This window comes from Sander vitreus, chromosome 21 (assembly GCF_031162955.1).
Source record: "Sander vitreus isolate 19-12246 chromosome 21, sanVit1, whole genome shotgun sequence".
NCBI classification, from domain to species: Eukaryota; Metazoa; Chordata; class Actinopteri; order Perciformes; family Percidae; genus Sander; species Sander vitreus.
The window spans coordinates 7,822,760-7,833,358 of NC_135875.1; positions in this window are offsets into that span (position 1 = coordinate 7,822,760).

Sequence of the window (10,599 nt, forward strand, 5' to 3'; positions counted from 1 at the left end):
AGAAGTAAAGTCAGATTAGGTTGAAAAGTAAGATCAGGTTAAAAAATGGATTAAACAAATGCTATTGTAATGCAGTGTGAATATAAGTAGCAGCAGTGAATAAATAACAGATATTGCACAGGCAACTGATAATTGATATCTGTAACTGTTTCTAATCTGACAGACATATGGTCAAGTTTTGCTTAAGTTTAGACACACAAACTACTTAAAGTAAGGAAAATATTGTGTTTTGTTTTAAGTAAATACTTAGCTATGTTAAGAGAAAGATTATGGTTTGGGTTCAAAAAAAACTTGGTTTAGGTTACAGAAAGATCGTGGTCATGGTTGAAAAAAAAAAAAGAAATCACTGTTGGAAGGAAACAGGATGTTTGTCTGTGAAATTTCACAATGCTTGTTGGGTTAATTGACCCAACCACCCATCTTGACCTAACAACCCCACACTACCTCCTTTGCTCTAGACAGTCAAGAATCCCAATTCTCTAAAAAAATAAAACTTTAAATAATAATAATAAATTTAAATAAACAACTGACGCTGTTGTTTGTCTTGGACAGGCAGTCTCCAATAGCTCCGTTCTCATTCTGCTAAAGGACCACAGTTTTTCCACAATAAAAGATTGTAACTGTAAACCCAGTGAAGTGGTGCAAAGTGGGTAATCGCACAACACCAATGAAATAAAGGACTAAAAACAAAAGAAAAGAAGAAACACGTTTTTAAAAAGTGATCAAAAAGAACAGAAAACATACCTACATATAAGGGATACCTTGTTCTTTAGGTTTAATAAAATATGCTTTTTTAAAGTATTTTAAAAAAGACTTTAAAAGACTGAAAAGGAAATACTATGATACCCTGACTGGGCTCCTCCTCCTGGGCTTTAAACCACAGAAGCTTTAAAACTGACAGAAAACCAGTAAAGACATGCAGGGAAAGATACAGGCGAGTCAGATAAAATGATTGCAGGGAGGAAATTGCCTTGATAGTATGGAGTAAAAGCCATTTCATGGTCCTGCGTAGAATCGACGGTGTACCCCCGCAGACCCCAGTAGACCCCTCTGCGTCTATGCCGGACCCTACGCCGTAGCCTGACGTGCACCTCTCGTTAAATGTAACTACACGTCACGGCCATGCACGTTGCTTGGCCATGGCTTGGTAGGGTTGCATTTCCCCCGACTAATTTCCTGGTTCTCCTTCATCCTTAAACAACATGAAATCAAGGAGAGGGTTAACTTTTCCTTCTACAGATTTCCCACCGTGGTCAGAAAGCACAGGGGAGACACTTTGTTTCTTTCACTATGCCTCTAGAGTCACAACTTGCTCCGAAGACAATTGCTGTCACTCTCTCACTTTCTCCCTCGCTCTATCACCCACTCCCCACACACACACACAAACACACACACACACACACATATGCCGGCTTGAGGCACACACCAACGCACAAGTAAACAAAGAGTTTCGTGATTGACCCTCCAGAAACCACACACCCCCTAGCGTTCTGGCGGTGAAATTCACCGCAATGCAAAGAAACACGTTCAACCCCGACGCAGAACTCCGAAAGGGTCACTACGCCGTAGGAGCGACGGCGTAGCTACGTCGTGGAGTTTGCGCACAACCGTAAAACGTTTTTTAGAATAGTCTATTTAAAGATGAAAACCTTCTGAAGTGCAGTATAGGGGGGAAAAGTTAGGACAATTCCAAGGGCCCATGACTGATAGGGGCCCCAAAAAATAGGTAAAAACTAATATAAAAGTATTAAACCATCATCATTCAGTATATATATTTCAAATATAATAATAAAATTAATGATCTATTTGTTTTTACTTGTTTTTGGCAGTAAAAGTTAAATATCCCCATTGACCAAAAAGTAAACATCCATATTGACCGACCACCCCCCTGTATCTGCATGAAATGGTTTGGTCCTGCCTTTGCGCACTCAGTGACGGTGTTTAGTTGCAGTCAGTAGATGTGCCAGAACTACAGTGACTACAATGTTGCCAAGTAACGTTAAATCAAAATCTGGTTTTCAAAAAAGGAAAGAGAGAAAAGAGAGAGAGGAAAGACAAATGAAAAGGAAAGGGTGTCAAACTGTAACCCAGTTTTTAACCAAGAAAGGTGGGTAGCCTATAGTCTGTGAGTGGTATTAACCTGTTGGCTTAAAGGGATATTTCACCGCTGGAAAGCTGAATATATCTTTAAATTTGGTCACTTATGTAGTATAAATGTGAATTTGTTTTTTAAATTGGTGCCTTCTATGCCGAGAAAAGCCAGGAAATGTGTTTTTGGCTAATGTGGATGAAAGACAACAAATCCCAGAATGCACTTACTTCGCTGCTCTGAGTCCACTCCCAAGCCACGCCTACCGTTTACAGACAGACAGCCAGACAGTGAGACGATCAACTACTCAACTGTGTTTTATTGTCATTTCAACCATATACACGAAACAACGTTTCACCGTGGCTCAAGTGGTTACACAATTAAAATATATAAAAACGACATACGAAACAGGATACATTTAGTGCACACACATTAGCTATATGCTCCGTAAAGTTCAGCTAACACATACTAGCATTAGCGTTTGGTAGGCTGTAAACAGAGCCGTAAATTTGCGTGGAATGTAGAATGATCGGCATCTAACAGTCACAAACTCCACCAGCAGTTAGCAGTTAGTTGGATACAAGCACCCCATTTCTGCCACAGTCTGTGTTAAAAAAGCCCACCTCCACTAGCTAGCTAGTCTTACCCGGTGACAGAGCCGCTACTGAGGCTGCGCTGGTCTCCATAGCAGGCGAAGCCTGGCACAGGTGGCTGGCTATCGTTAGCTTCCACCTAGCTCCAACTCATACCCTCGTCCCGCTTTCTGCACACCGCTGAGGATGTCCCCTTACCGGCTAGCAATGTATCCCGGTGGTACATGTGTGCGGTAGTTTGTATACACATAATTGTTGTTCTAAAATTTCCTTCGGGATGAATAAATCTGTTTCTGCTGAGAAGCTAAGTGATGATTCAAGATGGCTGACACTCATCCAACCCCCTATGGGCTATGTGGAAGTACTGGCTGTAGTCCTTTGCCTCTGGAAAAATTTATACCGATGACTTAAAATGACGATTTTTGCGTCATCGGTATAAATTTTTCCAGACCCACAATACGGAGATCTCCCCTCTCAGGGGGACATGAGGGAGGGAAGCACGGTCATTAAAAAATACTACCGTGTTTCTACTGATACAAAGCTTAATGCTAAATCGGTGAAGTATCCCTTTAATGTCCATAGTGAAATAAGCTAGTTAGCTACAGACTAGTGTTAGCCTACATTTAATCACCATTTAATCAGTGCAGGGAAACGTTTAGCAAGATATTCATATTAAATCATTGTCCCTGCCCCTTTTAGCAGACTTAACAACAGATGAGTCAGCAGCACCCCAGTCTCCCCCTAACTGTGCCCCTCCCTGTCCCAGTGAAGAAGGTGAGCAACATTGTGTTCAATGACATGCCAGTGAGCATCATTGCAGGGAGTCTGTGGGGATTTCTCTGTCTCTCTTGCTCTTTTTACCATTACAAAAAAGAAAATGAAATATTTATTAATGACAGAAATTCAAACACATTAATAACAATTATTTTCTCACATAATGATCATTATGAAATAAAATTTAAAAAAACAACAACCTACTGTCTGTACTGGATGCTGGACAGTTGGAAACAGTGAGTAGCTTACCTGAGCCTGCATGCATGTACAAATCACTAGCAGTAAATGTTGTGCTGGTACTAGTATTGAACTACAAGAAGCAAGACAGTTGCAAGCCTTTAATTAGAGATATGTAAAGCTTTTGATGGGACAGTTAGGTCCTAGAGATGTGGTGACAACAGCTGCGCAGAGGGGGCCCAATTAGATTTTTTGTCATGGGGCCCAAAATTCCTGGACTTGGTGAGACTATAGTGGACGCTGTTAGTGATAATGGTGTTAAAAGTGACAAACAAAACAATGTTTGATTTGAAGCAACTACAAGAAACTTTAATTTTACGTTGATTTTGGCAGCCCCAGTAGACAAAAGCATTGTGTTTCCATGAGCACTACCGACTCATGTCGTAAACATCTTGATCTGGCTAACCCTAACCCTAACCCTAACATTTCTTTTAGAAGCGAGTGAAAGAAAGACACAATTGATTTTTAATACTATTTTTCTTTTTTAAATACAGCTGTTTGCAGGATGCGATGAGGGAATGTATCTATGTGTGGCTATGTATGATGATTAACTTTGATGATGGGGCAACAAAGCCACCAACATTAATTCATATATTGATGTAAAAAAGAAAAAAGAAAAATATCCTCCTGCTTCCTTTTTGTAAATCGTTTCGTTAGCCTGGTTGACACCAGACCCTTCTCAGTTGTAACTGAAAAGGGTCTGGCGAAGGTTCATTCGCAGCTCATTTCCAAAGGGGTGTCACCAACGGACGCCGCTCAAATGCCTCTGGACGCAATTGGATAGTCCTTCAACCAATCAGACCAACGATCCGGGTGACGTAGCAGCGACAGCGGCATCAACAGGTTGCTGCGCTTCGGTGGCCGCCATGTTGAATGTAAACAAATTCCTTGTAGCTGCTTTAATGTCACTGAGCTAGAAAGTTCTTAGACACACAACAGTTAATATATGAGAAACAACAAGCCAGCAGAATCACTGTGTTTCAGTTTGACACAAACCTGAGTAATCTGCATAACAATTAGAAACAATCTTATGCTTACAAATGATCATGCTTACAAATGATGAGCCCTAAAGGAAGAATGCAAATTTAAAACAATACATCCTAAAATTGAGCCCCGGGGAACAGAGACAAGTGAAGGGAACCAGAGATGAGCAAGCATTTCTAAAACTCTGACTTTTTTACAGGAACATATCCACTATAAGTCACAGTCTGTGTTGCCATCCCCTTTTATTCAGACAGTTGATTAGGATTGTAAGGTCAGATGTGTTGAAGGCAGAGCTACGGCCTAGTAGCATTAACATATGTGAATAATAACCTTAATGACAGTAAAAAATAACAAAAGCTGAGAGATGAACTGCAGAGTCGGGTGATAATTCTCTGTGGGTCAACTTGATTGTCTATACATCTTTTTGGCATTTTAGGCCTTTATCGGATAGGCCAGTTTAGGCATGAAAGGGGAGAGGGGGGGAATGACATGCAGCTAAAGCAAATTCTCATTTGAGTCAGAATAATTACAATAAAGAGTATATGCATCAAATATATATTCCCAGTATTCCAGTACACTATAGAAGGTTGATTATGAATGTGTTTGAATTACTGCATAAGTAGAACTTTAAATCTTAAAGCCAAGTAGACACTTATGTTACTGGCTTTCTGGGATACAATCTGGCAGATGTGTGTGTGTGTGTGTGTGTGTGTGTGTGTGTGTGTGTGTGTGTGTGTGTGTGTGTGTGTGTGTGTGTGTGTGTGTGTGTGTGTGTGTGTGTGTAGCTGTGTACACTGGTGCGGACAGATGTTTAAACAGGCAATCATCACTCAATGAGTAAACAGCTCTGGAGATTGGCCTAATATGCGTGTGACCGTGGAGGTGAATACTAAGAGAGGAGGACAGAGAGCGAGAATGAAAAGACAAAGGAAGTCAGACAGAAGGGAGAGTAAATGAACTCCATCAGCTCATGTTAGAAAGCAGCCGTCAGGGCTGGATGCAGATTTGTGATTAGCCCACATTTGTGGTATTTTTATCACCCAACGCAATTCTTTGATCACGGCCATGTGTCAGAAATGAAAGAATCGTCTGAAGGGACATTTTATCCAAGTGTGGGTTAAAATACCAACTCCTAAAGGCTTCACTGGTTGATCCCTTTGGCTGCTGGCCCACACTCCCAGCACTCGGTCAGTTTGTCTGTCTGCATCTTCATCTTTGCCCCATCCTCCTCTTCTCTTCCTCCTCCTTCTAAAGACACACTTTGAAAACAAAAATAGCTTGAGAGCAGTCGACATGAGTGCTCTCAAGTGTCAGATCCATAAATAAATTGGTTTCTTTGTGCACCTTGTTTGAAACTAGCTGACATTTTAAAGCCTGCCAGGTATTAATACCATTTCTCATGAGACAAAGATTGTATGCGTGGGCATGCATAAGTATGTGTGTGTGTGTGTGTGTGTGTGTGTGTGTGTGTGTGTGTGTGTGTGTGTGTGTGTGTGTGTGTGTGTGTGTGTGTGTGTGTGTGTGTGTGTGTGTGTGGTTGGTTTGTTATTCTTGCGAAACTTCACCCTCCGGCATCGCTGTCAGAATTCTTAGTGTTTTATTCTGGCTGAAATTCATGACCAAATTGCCTTGCCTCTCTCGCTCAAATTTCAAATTCAAATAAGCTTTATTGGCATGAATGTTTAAGTTACATTATTGCCTTATTGAATAAAACAAGCATTGGTATTTAAGTTTTACACAAAAAAAAACTAAATAGATAATCACAAGATAGCAAAAACACTTTCACCACACACTCTCAAATCAGAAATAAAGTGCAATACACATTGTTGTATGTATTTCCTTTTTATGTATGCATTAGCTAAATAAAACATTGGTCATTATGTACTTATCCTTATAAAATGCCTACTAAAATACATAAAATCTATATCTCTTGCTCACGACTCCCTTGAAAATCAGATCTGTCTCACTACCTAAATAAACATGATGTATGTGAAAAAAACTAAATATCACTGATAATTTACTAGTTTGTGAGGTTCCTTTCTTCCTGGGTAGGTTGAAGAGTTAAAGGAGCTCAAGAAGGTGTGAAGGAGGTTAAAGGCTAACACAGAGGAAGATAAGTGAGGTGTTGCGAAGAGGAGGCCATAAAAGGTGGCCTAAATATAGTTGAAGTTTCAAGGTCATTCTTCCTCTTCCTCTTCATGGCTACTCGCTTTCTGTCCTCGGTTGGTTTTGCGAGGTGTGGGGTCATTGGTAATTATCTGCTCTTGTCAAACCTAGGAGGCTAAGCGAGACACCAGGTCACCTGTGATTCTGATTGAGGTCCTCACACACAGACACACACACACACACACACACACACACACACACATGCATACATAGGGAAGCAGCACCAGGCGAATGTGCGGCGTTTCATTACGCTTCTGATTTGGTCATTCATCATGTCACAGCGAGGTCACACATGGCGGCCGACACATGTTTATGTCTGCGGAGACTATGTGTGTGTGTGTGTGTGTGTGTGTGTGTGTGTGTGTGTGTGTGTGTGTGTGTGTGTGTGCGTGCGTGTTGGCTTGAAGGGTGCTTTGTTTTCCTGTTTGTCCTGGGGTCCGGTTTTTTAGTGTCTAAGCAGATATTTAGGTCATAGAATTAGATATGTTTTTTTAGTTTTGGCTGCAATTTCCTGCTTAAACTACTGATTTCTCTTCTATTTTGCAAATGCAGTCCAATAATTCCAGCCATCAGTAAATGGTAAATCAATGAGTCGAAGGCAGAAAACAGATAATGACCAAATCAAACTAAGGCTGTGTGACAGAAAAACACTGCAAAACCAACAACATAAAAGCCATGATAAGTGTGTATGTGGCTTTTGAAAAACCCATTCAGGTGTAACACCAAACACCAAGGGCTTCATTAAAAGAAGCTTCCGCACAAATGTATTTTAATATATGCACACCTCAGATGAATGTTAAATGTGTTGCATAAATTTCCTCCGCCTTGGTAAACTAATGTATGAATGGACTGTGTGTGGACGTCCCTGTATGGGTATTGTGAGATAGCGATCAGACGGTTCTGCTCAGAGACATCAAAGCTGTGCCCCGGCCTCAGTTCAGTAACCTCGGTGATGGCAGAGAAATTATGTTGACTACAAGCACACATGCCTGTTTTTATGTACTCTGCAGTAATATCTGCATGGACATCAGATTGTAGAATGGTCCTGTTCGTACCTTTACCGAAGTATTGACCTTGGTTAGGTTTATGTTGAAATTAGAGCATGGCTAATTCACTCAAACCTGTTTCTGTCTGTCAGCTTGATAGTCTCTGTTCAAAATATTTCACATAATCTAAATACTAATGACCGGAAAATGTATACAAACATTCTGATAAATGGTAAATGCAGATTGTTTCTTTTATTATTTCAGGTTTCAGTGAACTAATGCACCATATCCATCCACCAGCTTGTGTTACTTTATGTAAATGGTGCCTTGATCCCATTGCCATTGTTATATCGCCACCTAGTGGTTAATTACTGTCATCACCACTTACTGAGGCTGGTGAGGAATGTTACATAAAAACATCTTAGTATAGGTTTTGATCTGTCTCTGAGATTTCTGCCACCAGATATGTTTGTTTTTGTGGGTAACACAGCATTAAAAAATGACATTTAAAAAAAACTTCAACAGCAACGTCTATTTCCAAATTAAGTGTCCATGTTGCTCTGAACAATTTACAGAAGTCACTGTGAAGAGTTGTCATCGGAACCTCTTTCTATCAAAGAAATAGTCCCTATAGATAAACTGCTGGATTGACCAGTGTAACCAGAACACTGTTTCTGGAAAGAGACACATACATTCCCTTCCCCTGCATTGTTTAAGATGGAGGTAGACAGATCTGAAAACCTGAGCAAAAAAAAATCTGCATGTCCAGATAAGTGAGGAAATGTTATTTTTTTTGTAATTTGACCCTTTAAGTTAACATGTAAAGGCAACATCTCACAAGAAACAAACCTTGTTTGTTAAGACAGTCATTTATTGAGGCACTTGACACAAGCCATGGAATGTACAAATCAAACACAATAAATTCAAGGTATTTTTCACATTCTTGCATCTGTAAACATGATAAAGATAATACATTCTGACAGTACTGTGTCTCCCCCCCACCCCCAACGGAGAGAGACGTAAGAAAAATACCAAGACCTCGCTCAGAGTAGTGCACAGTATAATACAACAGCTACAAAACACCAGTGGACCTAAATACAAAACTATCACCCGACCCCACGTTACAGTAACTCTCTGTCGGGAGCGGATCAGAAAAAAAGCAACATGCAGACAAGCTGTTCATGTGCTCTTATTTTACCTAAAACTGCATCTCTTCAGTCATTTTCACGTAATGTGTGTAAGAGGTAAGTAAATTGCGGATGAGGCATCTACAGTAAGTCTATTGAGCAGCACAAGAACACTTCTCTATTTCAGAAAACTGATCATTATTCAATAAATATATCAATACGTTATCTATATTTTTTAGCAGGCATGTGCACAGGCAGAGTCCAAATATGCCTGTCTGCTTTGGCTCATCACTCTCTAGGATGTAAACATGCATTTTTTGGATACTAACTTTTATTTAAGCTCCTTGGCAATCACAAAAATAATGCATTTCTTTTTATTTGTAGTTTTTGTTATCTTGAGGCCCTGAATGTCTGTGTACATGCCTGCTTTGTAGACACTTCTGAGGCCAAAAAACACAAAATATTTCAGGTGTGTGAAGGTGGATAAGGCTGCTGTCAGGCTACTGTTAATAAATACAGAATGAGGTTTGAATGTGAAAGCTACAGCTCAGTTTCCCTGTTATCCTCTAGTTGAGCTGCCATCCAACCTAAACAGCTGGCTCAGCTGGTGCTCACCTCAATAAGGGCTTGTGTCAATAAATTCAGTTCAGTGTATTCCTTTCAAAAGTTAAAGGAACACACTGAACTGCCTGTTGGCTTGTAAGATGCAGGTTCGTTCCAAACACCAAATGTGCCAAAATATGGTTGAATATAACTTCTGTTGCTGTGCCAAAGACACCAAGATCATGTCCTCTGTATTTAAATTACATACAAATTACTAATAATTAATTTAATTAATAATTAATAAATAATTATAATCCTGGCTGTAAAGAAGGCTTTGAAACAGCCAGTCAGCTGGAACACAATTTAAAGAAAATATAATTGGTTTATTTTCATTGGTTTATTCATTGGTCTTGAATATTCAATATTCGAAAAATCTTTACAGCCTTTTTTTGGTGGCTTGCCAAACATTTCTTTGAGGTGAAGAGTTGCACTTGAGGAATTGGGACAGTTTTAAAAAATACTGAGCGTGGACAGTGGAAAAGAGGATTATACTGCAGCAGACATAAAAGTGGGCCCTTTCAGACCTACAGGCAGTGTGTTTGACGCTCTAAACATACAGCAGGTTTTCTTTAAGGAGTTAAAACATGGACACAGTAAGTACTCAGTCTAAACAGCCATCTCTACAGTGTCCCAGATTGACCATTGTGTCATGTTGTTTGGTATTTATGTTGTGGCCTAGTGGTGAGAATGCGGCCACATTTACATAGGGATTTTCCACCTTTTATGCTCTACGTGAGCTCTTTTATCTCTGTCAGAACATGGGAAACATCTGCCTGCTCAGACAGACACATGCGACACAGATTTAAAAACCCCACCTTTTTTTTTTTCTACCTGTGTAAATGCAGCCGATTAGCCCGTCCCGTTCTGTGGAGTGAGGCTCTCCCAGGGGCAGATGATCTCTTTGGCTCCCACTCCTCCCCGAGAGGCAGCCCTGTTCTCCTCGTCCTCGTCCTCAGACTCTATGGGGTAGATACGGCACTCTGGAGGAATATCCACTTTAATCTGGAAAAAACTGTGGAGGGTTGCAGAGAGGACTCTGT